We start from the raw sequence: 20,069 nt of genomic DNA on the forward strand, positions 1-20,069 counted from the left end.
ACAAAGACATTTCCATAAAATGCTTGTGTGCCGTTCGCTAAGCGTACTCGCATGTTGGCGAGGATACATTAATTAGAAAGTTACCATGCAAGGCCCTCCCAGGGTCATGTGATCAGCAAACTAATTTGAACTTCCCATTGACTGTTCAAGTAGGAGAAACTCAGAGTCGGACTGCGCAGCGCAACAGCTGTCTGCTTGTGGAGCCATTTCTTTAGCTGCATGAAATCATTGTGCACCTGTCTGCACTTGGCCTCACACTTTTGCTCTGTGTTTGCCTAAGGGTCGGGTCACATATTAAGTGGTGAGAGACCCTTCTAAGGTATAGAATTTTCTTTGATCCTGATTTCACCAAATTGGTCAAACAAGATACTGCTGCAGACTGCATCTGCACTTGGCCCCAAATTTTGCTGTGTGTGCACTACGGATGAAGCACATGTAGCTATTCAGCGTGATTATCCAGGTTCAGGCTTTTCGTGCATCTTAATTCTGCTGCACTGCAAAAATGAATGATTGCTGTAGATTTCATCTGCACTTGGCTACTCTAAAGGGTTGGCCTTACCTTACTGAAAAATAACTCGTCATCAGGGTGGTGTCCTACTAAAGAGTCTGTCCTCTGTGCAACTCTGTCCTGCACCTGCCCTATCACTAATCAAAAGAAGGTTTTAACAAACAGAAATAGTTTCAGGATAATGACTCTCATTTGTTTTCAATCTTAGGCTGTTCATCAACAATCATTTTCAATGGCTTCTTATTCAACAAAAGGTAAGACCAGGAGAATGACTCCCTTCTCCTGGTCTCAGCGGCTCAGCCTTAAGGGCTGTCTCCAGGGAGTCTATGTTAACAATCCTTAAATGTTCTTGTAGTTCTTCACAGGGATTTCCCTGGCTCGACCAAATGTCCAGAAGTTGGTTCTTTTCAGCACTATGTATAAACTCATAGGTCACATTGTTGGTCCATATCCTACTTCCCTGTTCAACTTCTCTTTTGACAGTGCCTTGTGTCCATAATCCAACACGTCAGATACTCTAACCACTAGCCTTAAGACACCTGGCCTAGAACCTGCCAGCCCTGCACATTTTAGTAGTGTCTCTCTTCTACCTTACTATTCTAAAATTCTAGAGCATATCGTGTTTAAACTACTCACTGGGTTCCTTGACACACTCAACTGCTGGGGCCCTCTGCAATCTGTATTCCCACCTGTGCACTTTACTGAGTAAACTCGCCTCAATGACAGCAACTGCATCTCTGTCACTTGTCATACTAAATGTTCATCTATTCTTATATTCTTTTGGACATCTCTGCTGCCTTCAATATCATCAACTATTCTGATCATCTCTCAGCACTATCTATCCTAGGCATCAGGAACAAGCCCTCACTTGGTTTGCTTCATATCTCGTCCCCAGACACATCAAGGCTCTCTGGAACAGCCTTAACTCCCTACCCACCCCCTTACTGCTGGTGTTCCCGAAGGGTCTGCACTGGGTCCACTTCTCTTCACTCTCTATACCTCTGGTCTTGGCACCTTGATCTCCTCATATGGCTACTCCTATCAACTCTTTGCAGATCTTCTTCTCCTTTGCCTCCTTATCTAATGAGCTACAGTCAAACATGTCTAACTTTCTCTCTTCCATAATAATAAATGGATGGCATCTCACTCACTCATTGTCAAGTTCACTACAAATGAAATTCTCTAGTTCTCATCCAAACAGCCTATCTCTTCCTCTCCCCCTCTTCTATTTTTCTCTCCTAACTATCTTCCCTGCTAAGCTTCTGCTCGCAACCTTGGTGTCGTCTTGGACATATCTCACAACTTCTAACTCGACATCTCCAAAATAGGGCACACACAATCTCCTCAATATAAAAAAATATTCTTCACTTCACACTCTCTCTATTGTGCAAGTCTACTCTAAGGCCTTCCCACCTATGCTTTTTCACCTCTGGACACAGTCCTCACCTTTCCTGTCCATTCATTCATTCAACCTTCACCACTTCACCTCCACCTATGCAGCCTGTCATCAGTCAGGACGGTTAACTATGCAACAGAGCGCATAGCATAAACTCATTCCCATCATCTTCAAAACTATATACAAACTTGTCCAACCCTATCTATCAGGCAATCTGACTCCCTACTCTCCCCTACACTCCCTAAGATCATTCTCGGCTCGCCTCATTACCATCTCTCGTACCCTGAGCCCCGTCTCGTTTTGATCTCTTCTTCTCCTATATCCCTTACTCTGTAATGCTCATAATCATCATCGCCTGACTACTGCCACTGTATTTCTTTTTTTAATCCAACATCCTAACTCTCCTCCCATCTGAGGAACCACGTGCATAGCATTCTATGCCACTACATATCCATGTTCTCCTTAGCCCTTACTTTGTTAAAGCAAAGCACTCATCCCTCACTCCTTCATCCTAAAACATAGCACTTACTCCACTATCCCATTCCTACGTGAAGCCCTACTGTCCCTGTGCCTTGCTCATGACTCTATCTCCCCAGGTCTTATATCAATACTCTCTCTCCCATTGATAAGGACACTGGTCCTCCGCTCTGTAAATAAATGTTAAAAGTTTTGTAAGCATTTTTGTATGAAAAAAAGGCATTGCTTTCCCTGTAATTTCCATTAAATAAATAAAAACCATTGCACAACCCTGAGGAAGTATGGTGTAGGCCCTTATATCTTTAGTATATTTCTGAGAACTTGTTGAACTGTACTGACGTCTAAGGTGCTTCCTTTTATTTATTTCCCTTCCCCTTAGATTGTCTTGGTTGCAATCTCGGATGGAAATGTGCCTTCTAATTTCCTGAAGCCCTGACAGCGTTTCTTATATTGAGCAGTTTTCCCATTGGTACACTGGCTGCTTAGTGCCCCACTGCGCCAGTCACTGAGCTCCTTAGGAAGACTTGGGTTTCCCCTTTTCCTGATTGTGGAGCTATGTTCCTTCCTGGAGGCCCTCTTTATAAGTCTTGAAGGATTCTGTTATTCTCCACGTATGCTGCTGCGCCACCAGGGTTCTGACAGATCACCCGTTTGTTTACCTCATTCCATCTGACTCAGGAGATCCAAAGGTCTGTTCTTTCTCTCCATTTTAACACATGACCCTGGGGATCCACAGGCTGCCAGCTCCATCTCTTCACTGTTATGCTATGTGCCTGCTACTGGCCTACACCTTCCTGGTCTTAGGGTGCAGAACTGCAATAGACGCTCCCTACACAGGGTAACTTTGGTCCCCATGGTGGCTCTGCAATGTGTAAGCAATAGATTCTACTGACATATTGGCCAAACATATATCTATTTTACAGTGGCCAGTAAAGCTCTCAGACTAAATACTATTTAACTAATATAACATTTTCTAATTTCATCTCAATTTAATTCTAGTTGCAGACAAATGTTCTATGGAAAAGCCACAACCATACAAGGAAGGGTTTTATATGTTCTTTGAAATAGTGAGGGGGGGTCCTCTTTACAAGGCCCGGCTGGCTTTTACTCAGAGGTCATGCAAAGCCAACATTCTGAGTGATTAAAATTACACTCACGTTACAGAGGAAAAAACAATCAGTTGAAGTTTTCGGTGTCCTCTTATGCACAGCCTGCCTCTTACTCACAAGCCGATTTTACAAACAGCATCTCTTCTGTTTCCAAACCAGATTAATAACGTTTATTGAAAACTATATTTCTCAATGTGTGAACCTTATATGCATTTGAGTTGCAGGTGCTGAATTTAATGGTTGGAGTTACTTTATCTCCGGGCACAGCTTGAGTGGCTCCTTAAAGCAGGTCTGTTCATTGCTTAATGAGGTGGGCCTTTCGCCGAGGGGCTGGTTCATTGCATATGGGTGTCACCCAGAGCAGCAAGAATCCCTTTGCCTACAAATAACTACTTTTATTGTCTGTGTTTACCACACATATATTTTTTATACTTTCATATTGAATTGATTTGTATTATATATATATTATTTGCATACATGTAGGAAAGGAATATTCATCACATCCATTAAATCAAGAAAACTATTTTAATAGTACATACAATATAGACACATATTAAATATAAACCTAAAATCAACATACTTTGGGTATAATACAGATTTTGCTGGTATCCTGTTATACCCCCAGGATACTGGCAGTCAGAATCACTGTTAGCGGCAATTGGTCTGCCGGCATTACCGGCAGATTACAAGTAAGGGTAAGAGCGGTTAATCCCCATTCCATGGAGTCCAGCAGGACTGCATGTGGGGATTTCCTGGCATTACTGGCACTGGTAATTACTGGCTATTTCTGCTGGTGGGGTGGTGGACTAACCTTCAGCTCTTAGCTGTGTGGGTGCCTTAGGTAATTTCAGCACCCCAGTGGCAAATTTGGAGTTTAGATCAAGGAAATCATCTCTCCAAGCATAAGGGCAGCCCACAGACGCTCACCAACATTAGCATATTTATTTATTTATTTGCATTTATATAGCGTGCACACAGCCCGGAGTCATCAAGGCACTGTTAGAAGATAATGGCTTAGTTACAGTACATAGATAGGCGGCTAGGTTACATTTGCTCACAGTATAACATGGCTTGGTTGTATTACTTGCTAGGTGCCTGGGTTAAATTTGCCCATATCTGAGTCTAGATAAGACAGATTGGTTACGCATGTGATAGCGCAGCACAGGGTTACAGCTTGAGCTGCATATCATGATTCATTGTCAATAGAATACAGATGTTTGACATTAGACATGTAGTGGTAGCTGGGTAGATGCCTTAGGGCGGTGTGTGTGACTTTTTAGGCAAACTGTCTTGTTCTGATTGTTTCCAGTGCCTGGAGGAAATGAAGGGCAAGCTTGCCTCTCCCTTTCTGGCATGTTTAACTCAGGAAACAGGAAATATATTGGCATATGGTGTTCTTGTGGGTCTGAAGGCGTGAGGAATGATGACTCTGTGAGATAAGTAGGGGGTGCTGTGTAATGGATGCATTTGTGCATGTGTGCGGGAGAGCAAGCGTTTTGAAGAGAATGCACTGGTGGACAGGCAGCCAGTGTGCTTGCTGTCTGGCTACTGAGATGTGTTCTCTTTTGTGGATGCCCAGAGCAGCTGCATTTTTTAGTTGAGATGCCTGTGAAGAGGACATTGCAATAGTCCAACCTTGAGCCTATTAGGGCTCTACAAATTGACAGGCAATTTGTTGTGGATAGCAACGGTCTGGTGGCGTTGAGGAGTTTGAGTAGTAGGCTGCCGAAGCAGCGATTCCGCTCACTTGTCTAGACATAGTTAGGTTGTAATCTAAGTAGACTCCCTGTGTTTCGACTGATTGGGTGACGGGGATGGTGTTGTTGTCTATTGTGAAGGATACATACTCGACATCAAGTTTGATACGAGAGCCAGTGGGGCTAACCATAGTAGTTCAGTCTTATCCCCATTTAAGCAAAGCAAATATTCAGCCATCTGTGATTGAGAAACTTATAAAAGTATTGAACTCTATATGTGTATGATTTTTGAAAGCCCACTTGGAACTATAGAAAGAGCCCAATTTCTCTACCCAGGAATCCATCACTCTAAGCAACAATGGTGCAAAGAATGTGCTACAGGCGTCCAGGATTCCTATTAGTCAATCATTTCTTGGGCTCACTCTCTATCTCCTTTCTTATAGATAGGAATGATATAAGAAAGGTTCCAAGTAGGGGGTAAGATATCTTTCTGGATAATATCATCAAGCAGAAAATGCAGGATCCTGGCCATAACTCCTCAAGACCTTCCTCTTCTCCTCTTCCTTCTCTCTCCCTCTACCCTGCTAACCTAGCTCTCTTCTCCTTCCCTCTCTCCCTCCTCTTCCTTAAAGTGCCATCTGGCAACCCTGGCACCGCCCGCCAGTCCTTTTTCACACTTGCCTCAGGGCCCTGCACCCCACCCACACTCAATGCACTTGTGAATTAAACCAAGAGAGAGGTTCTCTCTGCACTTACTCCAGTCTCCTCCGACCGGGTGCACTTGGACCTCCCCCTTCATGTGACCGTCTGTGCACTTGCATGAGCAACGTGCTTTAAGATCGTCTGTCTGTTCTCCCTTGTCTTCACCCGTTAATTTGCACTGGTAAAACTGCAGAGTCCCCGTCTGGCCTATTTGCTGTTTCTCAAACTGTTAAATGTATTTTACACACTTACTCTGCCTATGCAGACTATTATCGTCTCAGAATTTCAAGGGCTCTGTGCGACTTTTGTTTCTTTCCCCTGTTCCCACCCTCCTTGAGCGCTTTGAAACACTTGCCTGTGTATGATAAAATATACTATACCATACCATTTGTGGACAGTAGATAATCAGATGTTTCAGAGTTTCAGGTGCATTTATATTAGGGCAGAGCCCACAGCTATGTTTGTACTACCAAGCACAATTGTATACCTAGCCTATTCCAGGGGACCAATCTCATTAAATGTGAGGCGCATATATAGGGTTCCCAATTTATTGCAGGGAAAGAGTGTCAGGCAGCTAGCTAAGTACTCACGTCTATGAACAACAGCTGTATATTCAGAATATAGAGAATAGATTCCCATTTGCTGTATGGTTTGCCTCCATTTCCCACAGATATAACTTTTTCTTTACCCCGACTGGGTTGTTTGTTAGTTCCCATATATCAGAGCCAATTTCTCTCAGTATGGATTCTTGTGATGTGGCAAATAATACCAGCGAGGGAATCGTGTTCTCTAACCAACGCTGTCTGAGATCCGAAAATAGAGAATTCTTAGGCGAATAGACAAACTTTGCAAACAATGAAAGAAAGCTTTTTCTAGAGTACCAAGCATTTTAATGAAATCAAGCCCAGCTCATGTCTGAGAAATGCAGTTTGGAACAGACACTGCACTTCAAAGGGTCCTCGTACATAGCTAGCCTTTAAGTGTGTTAACAAAGTCAAAATATCTAGACCATGAATCAAATCTGGGACTATTTTCCCAAAATAAAACTTATTTATTGGTAAAACTGAAACCCTCTGAAAGAGCCAACAAATATGCTGAAGTTGGGCCTGCATAGCCTTGATCTTCTCCCTCCATCTCTGTTCTTAAAGTATCCTAGTGGAGTGATTAGAAATAGTCCAGGTAGGTCAGCACATCAACTCTATTCAGTTGCGTATCGCCAAGCGACCAACGACAGATCGTACTGACCAGTTTCTTTGTGAAGATAATGATTTTTGATCATTGATCTCTAAGTTGTTAAGATCTTCACCATGGGCGTAGGACATGGGGGGGACAGGGTGGACAAATCCCCCCCACAATTTTAAGTGGGGCGGTGTAATGTCATTTATCCCCCCCAGAATATGTGTTTTGTGTGTTGTGCAGGGATCTGTTTTTTAAGTCGGGGGAGGCGCTGCTTACTATGTAAACTGCCCTTTCCCACTGGCCGCTAAAAGCGTGGGGCAATACCCTGGGGGCAGATGGGTGATCATCTGCCCCCAGGGAAGGGGGCAAACAAAAAAATAGATTATTTTCTTTAAACCTAGTTTTGGGTGGGGTGGGTGCGGGTGGGACCAGTAGCCACCAGGGATTTTTGCAAGGGGGTGGTCCTCTCCCCCCACCCTAAGTGGATGGGGGCACCTTATGTAGCCTTCCCTTCGAGCAGACATCTGCCTCTAGGAAGGGTTACATGAGATGCTCCCATGCATTTGGGGTGGGGGGGAGGTCACTGCAAATATTGGCAGAGCCACACCCCAAGCCTGTGGCAGTACGTTTAGCTCCCCCCGGGGACAGATGGCCACAGACATGTGCCCATCTGCCCCTAGGAAAGGGCAAAACAAAAATATTTATATTATAACTTGTTTTGGGTGGGGGTGGGGTGGGCCCACTTGACCACCAGGATTTTTTGTGTTTGAAAGGGGGGTGACCCCCCACCCTAAGTAGATGGGGGCTACCTTATGTAGCCCGCCCGGCAGCAGATTTCTGCCTTAGGAAGAGGTACATGGGATGCACCCATCCATTTGGGGTGAGGGGAGAGGCCACTGCAAATATTGGCAGAGCCACTCTGCCCCCAAGCCTGGGGCAGTATGTTTAGCCACCCCCCTGGGGGAAGAGGGTCACACACATGTGCCCAGCTGCCCCTAGGGAAGGACAAAACAAATATATATATATATATATATATATTTATATATATATATATATATATATATATATTATTACTTGTTTTGGGTGGGGGTGGGGTTCCACTAGACCACCAGGATTTTTTGTGTTTGAAAGGAGGGGTGGCCCTCTCCCCCCACCCTAAGTGGATGGGGGCACCTTATGTAGCCTTCCCTGGGGGCAGATTTCTGCCCCTAGGAAGGGTTACATGAGATGCTCCCATCCATTTGGGGTGGGGGACACTGCAAATATTGGCAGAGCCACCCCCCAAGCCTGGGGAAGTACGTTTAGCCCCCCCCAGGGGCAGATGGCCACACATATGTGCCCATCTGTCCCTAGGAAAGGGGCAAAACAAACATAAAACAAATTATAACTTGTTTTGTTTGGGTGTGGGGGGTCACTGAACCACCAAGGATGTTTTTATTGAAAAGGGGGGTGGCCCTCTCCCCCCCCCAAATGAATGGGGGACATCTCATGTAGCCCCAACGTGGGGCAGATTGCTAGCACAATCTGCTCCTAGGAACGAGGTAAAACAAAAACAAAAATAACATTTTTTATAACTTGTTTTGGGTGGGTGTGGGGGTGTTAAGAAAGATTTCGTAATTGTAGGTAATTTTCCTTCCATGTGGCAACCCCTAAACTTTTTGCTGCTGTTTTTCACCTTATTCTTGACTTTGCCAGAGAAGTGCAGCCTTCTGCCGCACTCCTCTGGGCTTTCACTCCTTTCTTACGGGGATACTGACATGCCCTTAAGAATGTCAGTACCGGGGAACGCTGTTTCCCGTAGTTTCTTTTATCATGTTGCGGCTTTCGTGCAACATGACACAAGAGGGCACTGTAAGCTAAGTTACAGCTCTCTTGGGTCTCTAGCCTTCTACAGGCCCTAGATACTCGTTTAGGATTGTATCTGATCGGTGCAAGTAATTCAGGGACGGGAATGGTGGCAGCGATCATTTCTTGTGTTTTGAGCTCCTTTTGGCGTTCTAAGCGCGTTTCTCGCGCTTAACCCAAAATGGCGGCCTGGCTCCCAAAATGGCCAGACCACGAGGCTCCTTTGTCCTGTCCGCTGACCGTCTTGCTCCCTTCACCTTCCCCAGGTCGAGCCGACCCGGGGCCTTCCTTATTTGGGCATGTACTTTCCCGCAAAACACAGATGCTTTCGCGGGCTTCTACATGTCTTGTGTGTGCCTCCAGGGTGTGGGCTGCGATGTCTGGTCCCAATACACATCCTGGGTGCCAGAGAGTCTAGGGTGGTGTGAATGCCTGGGACCACCGTGGTCCGTGATTGGTCCACGAATGGTGTGAGTGTTGATGAGCGGATCTCCCATTGGGTCCCCTCCGTTTTGGCGCGAAGGGAACCGTGGATAAGAGGGGGCTGGAAACACCACTGCCAGGTCGATCTCCTGAGTTCTCACGAACGAAGGAATACAGGAGCCAAGTATCCTGCAACCAAGAGGCTGGACCGAGGAATCGCTGGTGACCCGCTGAAGGACTTCTCCTCTGCACTGCTGTTGCCTTGTGAAACCCTTTTCACCTTTGATCGAACCAGAAGGCCTGTACTGGTACTTCGACCCTTGGAATAGCGGGAACAGCTATTCTCGGCATCTTCACCATCTCCTGCCAGTAAGCCTTCGGAAGCGTCTCTGGGCCATCCAGCTGACTGACCAGTTTATACAGGAGTCTTGCTCTGTAACCGCCGCCAGGTTGTGTAGTATTTCGAGTCCTTGTCACTCTCACACGCTTCGTACACTTGGCGTTCCCAGGTCTGAAGTGAGTAGTGTACATTTGGCTCAGATACACACGGCCGCTCCGTTGCCCTGCTGTGGTAACAAACTGTGCGGGTTTCTTCGATTGGGACGTCTTTTTACTCAACACGACAACGAGGGTTTCCCTGCTCTTCTGAACCTGCCAGCTGCTGAAACTGACGCGTAGAAGCCTGGGTCTGCTTGCATCGGGGACCGGTGAGTAGCATAGCTAGGATCTGGACGCCCTCCTGCAGGAGCCCATTGCTTTTCCCCCGCTGTGTAAAACAGCACCCTTGTCCGTACTCGCGCTCTGCTTCTGCCCACTGTGGAGGCTGCGCTTGAGTCGCGGAACTTGTTCATCTTCTTTTGTGCACTAAACTGAACTGCCTGACTTCCTTCGAAGAGACTCCCCTTTTGCCCGTTGGCACCAGCGCGTGCAGGTACTTTGAGCACAAGGCTCCACTCTTCGCAGGGCTCGGACTTCCATCTAGTTAGGTGCCGCTGAAGGCGAACTGGGTCTAAGCATTATTTCGCACTGCCTGTTTTCCTTCCCTTTTAGGTGGACTACACATTTCGTGCATATAACGCTTGCGACTGTCGTATTTGTATATATATTGTGTTGATATGGTATGTGTTGGTTTACTATCGTGATATTGTGATTTTCTCGCTACGGTCATTGTTTTAAAGGCCTTGAAATAAATGTGTATATATTTTTTATATAACAACTGTTTGGAGTAGTTTGTAAGTGATCTTGCTTTGTGTGCTCATTGCGGGCTTTCAGTCACCCTCACCCCTCTTGAGACCTAGTCTTGACCGCCGCGATCTCTACCTTGATTGGTCTGGCTCGTCCAGAGGTTACCCTGTTCCAAGTAATTAGGTTGGCCTTCTGAACTTCTGCGCCACCAGGACAGAGTTCAGAAATCCGTCTTAACAGGGCGTCACTAAACCACCATGGTTGTTTTTAGTGGAAAGGGGGCTGCCCACAGGTATCTATTCGGAAATGCATAGGGTTCTCTGTTTTCCTTGGTGGCTTCGACACCCTAGGCCCAAATATGTAGGTTGTCCACATGAGCAAAATCTGCTCTGCCGAAAGGTTTGTGGTTATCAGTGGGTTAGCCTTTTCCCTTTTCGCCGAGGTAGGTGCATCCACACATGTGAGGTACCGTTTTTGTCGGGACACCTGTGGGAACGCGGGAAGGTAGGACATATGTTGTTGGCGGCGTGTTTCGGTGGGTGTGCAGAAGGAAATGTCTCTGAAATGTTCATACATTTCACTCTGGCCACCACCTGAAACACGCCGCCAACAACACATGTCCTACCATCCTGCGTTCCCACAGGTGTCTCGATGAAAATGGTACCTCACATGCGTGCACCTACCTGGGTGCAAAGGGAAAAGGCTAACCTACTGGTAATCCCAAGCCTTTCGGCAGAGCAGATTTTGCTCATGTGAACAACATACATATTTGGGCCTAGGGTGTCAAAGCCACCAAGGAGAACAGGGAACCCCATGCATTTCCAAAAAGAGGACACCCGTGGGAATCAACAGAGGTCTAACTTGCGCGAATCGCCCCAGAATGTATTACAGGCAATCCCTGGCAAAGTCTGAAATTTGTTGAAAAAACTACAATTTTCAGACATTTCCCTCTTGCCACCCACCGAAACACACAGCCAACACCACATGTCCTACCTTCCCGCGTTCCCACAGGTGTCCCAACGTAAACGGTACCTCACATGTCTGGGGGCACCTACCTGGCTGCAAAGGGAAAAGGCTAAACACTGGTAACCCTCAAAGGGTTTGGGGAGACAACCTACAGATGTGGGCCTAGGGTGTCGAGGCCAGGAAGGAAAACAGGGTACCCCAGGCATTTCCAAAAAGAAGACACATGTGGGAATCCACAGAGGTCTGACTTGCGCGAATCGCCCCAGAATGTATTACCCTCAATCCCAGACAAAGTGAACATTTTGTTTTTTCCACCAAATTTCAGACTTTGTCAGGGATTGTAGGTATTAAATTATGGGGCGATTCGCGCAAGTCATACCTCTGTGGATTCCCACGCATGTCTTCTTTTCCGAAATGCATGGGGTTACCTGTTTTCCTTCGTGGCTTCAACCCCCTAGGTCCAAATCTGTAGGTTGCCCACATGAACAAAATTCCTGAAAATCTGCTGTGCGAAAAGACTTGGGGTTACCAGTGTTTTAGGCTCTTCCCTTTGCACCCAGGTAGGTGCACCCACACATGTGAGGTACCGATTTCATTGGGAAACATGTGGGAACGCGGGAAGGTAGACCATGTGTTGTTGGCTGTGTGTTTCAGTTGGTGACCTGAGTGAAATGTGTGGAAATTGTGTTTTTTTTCTGTCATTTTCCTGATTTTCCCCCCAAACTATGGAATCTTTCCCTACATAGTTGTTGCCTGACCTGCGCAAATCACCCCTTCCTAAACTTGGAATATTGTCTACTTTTCAGAAATGTATGCCTTTCTGGCTTCCCATTCAGCTTTCCTACCCTTTTCTTGCATTCCGTCCACGCATGTCCTATTGGACAAAAAACGCCTAAATTGCCTACCTCTCACAAAATGGCTGATTAGCATATCAAAATATGTTATTTTGCTTTCCACTCAATCTGTTCTTGAGAGCCTGGAAAATGGTGAATCCAGCACAGCAAACCAATTGTTCCTAGCTCTTACAAGGAAAACACCACAGGCTTCTTTGTACAACATTTTATTGGCATTTTCTGAAAAAAAAACAAATGTTCTCCTTTTTGGTCATTGTCTCTCACCTACCCCACACCCCCAACAGCAAACTAGGATTCCTGGGTGGCGTTACGACCGCCTACATGTGGGAAAAAAGGGGCCAACTTTGGCCGAGATATCTCATGTAACAAAGAAGTTACAAGGGATTGAATGGTGACATACCGACATCACCAAAAAAGGCCTTGGCACTGGGGGGAACTACCCATGGCAGTTAAGGGGTTAAGACGGTAAAGCCCCATAGGAGATATCATTTGTAAGGTAGCTCAGTTAGTTAATGCTCCAAATGCAGATTGTGCATTGGAATATGTAAGACCTGTGTTCAGCAGCTGGCTTAATCTTCGGGTGGGATAATAGGCAGAGTGAATGCATTCAGCTTCCGATGCAAAACAGCATTAACCAGGTCAATTGGTTCAGAAAAAGTGGTGGAAAACCCTATTACTGTCGCTTTTTCTAATTGGCCAGATTTTCGTGCATTTTCTGGGTGGAGTCCAGAGCCGAGTGGACACACCAGGACCCCCTGTATTTCCCGCACCACCAGACAAATGCGGCCTTACTGCCAGCATGGATTCTCATGCTGGAAATAAGGAAAGGGATTCCTCTGGGATTTGCTTGGAAATGAAACCTGGTAAAAGCGGGCAGAGTCCATAGGAAGCCATTGTCAATTCTGCCAGCAATCGCTAATTGCGCAAGGTATTTACACTCTTCCAAAGTGGAAAACCAATGTGATTTCACCTGCTTTTTACACTAAAATCTTCCATTTTGTGGCGGAAAAGTAAAAACTTGCGCCAATGGAAGTGGTCCACTACATGTAGTTTACTTTGCGCCTTGATGCTTGGGGGTTTTGCGTGATGCTACACATGTAATAAATAAATAAATACATTTAACATGACCCCAGATAAATGGTAATTCATGATCAGAATGAGTGAACATGGCATGTCGCTGGTAAGAGGGTGTTCTGTGCTTCTTGAGTGCGTTGGCAAATGCCCTTAATTGCCATCTTGCGTTAAGCAGGTGCTTAAACCCATCAGTGTGGATTGCGCAATAATATGTCGACAGAGGTATTTCAAATGGCTAATTTCGCTCTTTGGGTGACATTGTCAAAGTGGAAGAATGTTGCCCAGCATGTGCCACTTTATCTGCGGAGTGAATTGTGCCCACCCCGAGTAAGAAGTGTGAAAAACCCACAAAGGCACTGTGCCCTGCTCTTTCTGACTCGGGTAAGTCTGAGGTGGCAAGCCTGTACCCTAGTTTATGTGGCAAAGGATTCCAGACTTCTGAGGCTGATAACATTAGTAGCATTGAGTTACATGTCACCTGACAGGTATGTGTGATGAAGATGCAAAGCAGAGCTGTTAGTGGGCTAAAGCAGGAGGCAATGTCTGCCCACCCTCAAAGGGTACGTATAACCAAAAGTAATAGGCCCCTACCCCCATCATGGCTGTAGGGGCCAGGTTCCAAACCAGGGCAAGAATGCCCTCCAATCATTCATACCCACGAGTATGGTACCCCTTGTACTCCAGGAACCCTGTTGAGCAACCTCTGTGCTTTCCAGATGATACTAACGTTATTTAAGACCAGAAGTCTAAAAGGTAATCACTTAATTGCAGCTGGAAATTAGCTACTGGCATCATCAAAATGTCTTATCCAAGTGTGACATCATCCACTTCATTTATAAGCAATATGTGTGCTCTCACGTTTCTTCATCCACTGAATTACTGTTAGAAACAAAGGCAAGAGTTGTGTCTCTTGTGTAGGCATTAGGAAGGCAGTTGCCAGCCTCTGGCATAATATGCCCATGTTCTTCCAATATTGGCTAGCTGTTTCCCTCTTGTGGCCAGGTAGAACCATCATGGCAGTGACTGGCAAATGCCTTTCCCCTGCAGGCAGAAAAGCGTAAATAAGAGGCCAATTCAAGACACAAAACAAATAGAAGTTAAGACAGACTGCAGCTGCCATTGCTGTGTTAGGGAGAATATGTTGAGTGTTCAAGCAAGGAGGTATGTATTAAGCAAGCAGGCAGTGAGACAAGGGAGAGGCAAAGAAAGGCCACATGGGCTCTTTGAATAATGTAACAGGGCAGAGGACCCATGCTCTGCCGTCCTAGTAACATATGAGAGAATCAAATAGATCAGGCTCTGCAGAAAATGTTAAACGAGAAAGGAACAGAGTCCAGCTCTGCATTCAGAATAACAAAGGCAAAGAAAGGCTAGGCTCTGAAGCCAGCATGAGATGGAATAAGAGGGACCAGACTCATAGTGAGAGGCTGGCCCCACATAGCGGGCTGCCCCTCTGGCCATACCCCTGGGTCCACATACACCCCACCTACTAGGCATCCCCCCGGTCCGACACATCCAGCCGCGGACCTGGGGAGTGCTTATAAGGAGGTGGGCTTACGATCGCTCATCCTCCTTGTTTGCTGTACACACACCCCCACCCACCCAGAGGACAGTCAAAGCAGCAACATCACACACCTAGTCCCTCTACTCCCATAACAGGGCTTACTCAGACGTACAAAGAAGATTTTCTCTTTCTTTGAAACCCCCACCCTTCCTTCCAAGAGATACTCACACGTCTCCTTGCCCCACACAAAAAAAGTAGCAACTTGCAGTTGGTAGAAAAGGCTGCAACTCCTTTATTTGGCAGGAGTCCACTTACAGGTGATCTGCCTCTTAACGAGCTGGCGTCCTAGCTGTGGCCCACTGGAAGTAATTGTTATTTCCTCTCTCTTACCATGAGCTCATAGTCGGATGAAACATCCAGAAATGCAACATACAAAGACATTTTCTTTGCTGCTGCATCCTTTAATGTTCTTCTGTTTTCTTTTCTCTTGTTTTATACAGTAGTAATTTAATACGTACTGCTATTTTAATTCTAGTTTTGTGAAAAGTCGAGTTCTTTGACTAAAACACAATAAATAAATAAATAAAGCAAAGTCCCCAAGATGTCCCCTGACCCCCCAGATTGTATGTGTCTCCTACGCCCCTGATCTTCACATAGTGAGAAACGTTCAATTTTCCTCTGTAGGATGAAAAAACAATACATTAGCAGCTAATGCCAGCCAATGCAGTGAAATCTTTCAGGAAGGCAGCTGGAATGACCCCAAAATCTGTCGGGATAGGCAATGTATACGTTGAAGAGCTTGGGGGCGAGGATACCACCCTGGAGCAGGCAACAAAGATCACTAAAGAGCACAACAGAGGACCCTCTTTTGTCAATTTTAATAATCGTTTCAGTATCTCTCAAGTCCTCAGTTTAGACCACAGTCTCTCCCTAATAACTCGATCAAAAGCACATGTCATGCCATATAGATGTTTTTACCCAAATTCAAGTGAGAAAGAGCATGGAGATAAGATAGCAAAGTGGCATTGGGTGAGGTGCCCTGTGATTTTTGAAAGCCCATTTGGAACCATAAAATGTGCCCAATTTCTCTACCCAGGATTACATCTCTCTAAGCAACAATGCCGCAAAGACGATTCTGCTGGCATCCAGGATTGCTATTGGTCGATCATTTCTTGGGCTCTCTCTCTTTATCTCCTTTCTTATAGATAGGAATGATATAAGAAAGGTTCCAAGTAGGAGGTAGGATATATTTTTGGATAATATCATCTACCAAAAAATACAGGATCCTGGCCCAAAACAAGGGGTTTGAACTTAAGGATACAAGGAGGAATTCCAGTAGTCCAGATCAAGGGCCTTTCAAAGTCTACAACATTTTGATTGCTGCCAGGATGCCATCCCCCAAAAAGTGTCCTTCCCATTTAGGAAGTTCATGAAGTAGAAACCACTACTGTTAAAGAGGAGGAGTTAATGGCAGAATATATAGTCTTGAAATGAGACACCCACGCCTCCTCCATCTCAACTCAGCTCTTTTCAATCTTTTGGCTTCTGTTGTTTGTTCATTATAGACATGGTCTACTCTTTTTCTACCCCCACAAATACCTCTTAAAAATCTTTATAGGCAAGCAAAAATAGTCTCGCTATAGGTAAAAACACTTCTTACACCAAAAGCTAAAATGTTCTCAAGAACAGTTAGCAAAGACAGATTTAATGTATCTAGTTTTACTGAATTCCAAAGTACACTAAGACCATTTCTACAAGGAGTAGTAAGAGTGAAGGAGAGATCCCACCAAGACCTGTGAATGAAATATTGTGGGTAAAGGTGATAGACACGTCAGTGCTTATGAGTTTGGACTGATTAAATAAGGGTGAACTAATGATGTCAATTTCCCTAGAGAGAAAAACATGGTCTATCCAAGAGGATGATCTCCCTCACTTCCAGGTTACGATGACAGGTAATAGGAGATGAATACCCCAGGAATTGATACCATTCCTCCAGATATCACATCTTTAATTCTCAAGTTGTTGATTTCAAGAGAGAGAGAGATTCCTTAGACGAAGAAGAGAGATCCCCTATAATATGAAGCTGCACCATCTGAATTAAAGTCGATCGCTATGATTCTCTCCCCCCTCACCCATGCTGAACTCCTGGCTGATACTGAGACTGCACTGGTTACCTGGCCACGCACCTGATCTCAGGCCCTAGCCCTGCCAGTTACATGCCTATACTGCCTTATGGGCAACCCCTGCACCTGGGGACTGTTTTCTGTATCCCTACAGTCCGCCCACCAGCACTTATGTCTGCACTCACCCTGCACTGCCACCAGCTGGCCGTTCTTTTATTTATCTTGAGATTTATTATCCCATATACTGCACTTTAACCTCCCCCTGCCCCGCCGCACTTTTCTTTTCGCCCTTGCACTTGCGCGATCTGAATGACACCTGGCCTAGTAAGATCATTGTCTGTCTTCCCTCTGTCCCCCCTCCCATGCCTCGTTGCACCTTGAAACATTTGTGTATAGGCGTATTATAAATGCCATATCATATCATATCATAACATTGATAGGATTTACATTACCAAACCACATGTCCAAGATTAATATGGACGAATGCACACCAAACTTTGCAAAAAAAGTATATGGTGCACTCTGAATTGTGTTGCAAAGTTTGGTCCGGGGGGGGGTAAAGTTGTAGGGGGGTCCCAACATTTCTTTTTTTCTCATAGGATGAATGGGGGAAAAACTTTGCGCACGCCTACAGCTCAAACCGCTGGACGGATTTTCACCAGATTTGCGGCAGGAGCAGCAAATTTAATTACCCACGGTAATTGGTGGGTATGAGTGGATCTAGGGTTTGCTTTTTTAGCAATGGCAATACCCAGGATTGTTTGAGGATGCTAGGGGCAATGCCAGATGCACATGAAGCATTGATGAGTTTGGAGACAAACTGGGCAAGATCTCTTGCAGCATCTTTTATGAGCTGGGCTGGGCAGAGGTCACCCTTGCAGTTGGACGGCTTGCGTGAAAGAATAACGTTCTCAGCCTCAAGAATGGATGTTTGGTAAAGTTGAAACGGGCGATGGAATCAGGTTCCTTCAAAGGGAAGTCAGGAGTATTATTGTTCGGATGAGGTGGGTGGTTAAGTGTGTCTTTTTTGTGGCTATTTTATTTTGAAGAGTAGTAATTTTATTGGAGAGTGCCAGTTGTATGTCTGAACAACATGTTTGTCTTTGGTGCAGGTGTCAGGAATGGGGTTGGGAAACTCTAATTCCTTAAGGATGGTAAACAATTCCTTCATGCTAGAATTAGCATTGCAAACACGCTTATTGTAGGAGTTACGCTTGGCCACATAGATTTAGTTTTTGTAATGTGATGACATTTCTGTTAATTTAGTTCTATTGGCTTCTGACGGGAGTAACCTCAGGAGGTTACGCAACTCCTCTTTAATTGTTGTAGGTCCTTTAATTGAGGGGTGAACCACTTGTTTAGTTGGGTTTTGGGTTTACTAGGTCTGAGTTTGATTGGGGCAATGTTGTTGAGTAAGGTTAACATATTGGTATTGTACTCCTCAACAAATGTTTCTGGGTCTAGGTGATTGGACAGCTGGTTGAGGGTAGGGAGGATGGCTGGGATCACTTTATCCACTGTGTTACTCTTTTTATTCCTAGTTAGGCAAGGTGGGGCAGTTGGGGTGACTAGAGGAAGTGATCTGATGGTAGATAGTTCAAAGGACAGGAGGAAATGGTCTGTCGAAGGTTGCGGGGAGATGGTTATGATATTGGTAGTACAATTGTAGTCCACCACCCAGTCAAGAATTCTCCCTTTGTTGTGTGTGGGTTCAGTGATTTTTTGGGCTATGCCAAGTTCGGAGAGAATACTGGCGATGGATGTGGCGTGTTTGTCTAGTGGATCATTAAAGCCCAGGTTGAAATCCCATAAGAGTAGTAGTTGAGAAGTAGTTTTGAGATTATTGGATAGCAGGGTGTAAATGTCCTCCTCAAACGTCCCAGTAGGGCTGGGGGGGCTGTAGATAAGGTAAATAGTGAGGGTCTGGCAGTTAAGTAGCAGAGGTTTGGCTGTGGGACTTCACAGGATTCGGTAACTTGAGCGGGTGTAATTCTCATAGAATGCTGGATTTAGAGATAATGGCAATGTCACTGCCTTGTGTCTTATCTCTGTCCTGTCTAAGTATGGTGTATCCATCAGGGTCTGCTAAAGAGAGTAAGGGTCTTGATGCTTCGTGCAGCCATGACTCAGTGATGGCAAGAAAATCCAATAAAAATACCACTTTCAAATGCTTCACCTTATTATGACCTTCCTCAATACCCCACATAAAGTAGAGGAGTTCAGAGCCTTATTACTCTTCCAAATTGATCACTCTTTCAGTTTATACTTTACTCTGCACACCTCCAAAGGCCAAACACTCCAGTTAAAATATATTCAGAAATAGGCGGCCAGGATGATTCTGCTCTCCTCGTTTACTCAGAAGAAATACTCCAAGTCAGTATACAGAATAAAGACAATGAACACTTACCTGAAGTTGGGGTTTTAGGTGTAGTTGCTAGAAGAGGATTGAAATACAAGTTTGAGCCATTCTCTGTTTGAATTATATACAGTCTTGCTCTTAAATATAATGCTTAGTTCCAGCAATGCATTACATGAGAAACCAGATGTACATATAATTTGTATCAAAAGTCACATATGTTACAACTTGCTGTCATCCACCCTTCAAATTCAAGACATCACAAAGAAATTGTGCTAATCCTTCCACATGCTACAACTCATTCTGCACTTCCTTAATAGTTCACAAAAAGTGGAAGTGCCCCGATCCAAAATAGATCACTGCTCCAGACTATTCTAGATTGTACCCAAAGGCTTGATTCTGCACTTAAAAGATATTCAGAAAAAGATGGCCAGATTCCTCCAGGGCCTGAGAGGAAACCACTACATCTTAGTAGTCCTCAGCTCCCTACATTAACTCCCAGAAGAAAAAGACATTTCCATAAAATCTGTGTGTGCCATTCGCTAAGAGTACTTGGATGTTGTCGAGGTAACATTCATTGGAACGTCACCATGCAAGGTCCTCCCAGGGTCATATGATCAGCAAACTACTCTGAACTTCCCATTGACTGTTCAAGTAGGAGAAACTCCTTG

This window comes from Ambystoma mexicanum, chromosome 1p (assembly GCF_040938575.1).
Source record: "Ambystoma mexicanum isolate Mex_15411 chromosome 1p, UKY_AmexF1_1, whole genome shotgun sequence".
NCBI classification, from domain to species: domain Eukaryota; kingdom Metazoa; phylum Chordata; class Amphibia; order Caudata; family Ambystomatidae; genus Ambystoma; species Ambystoma mexicanum.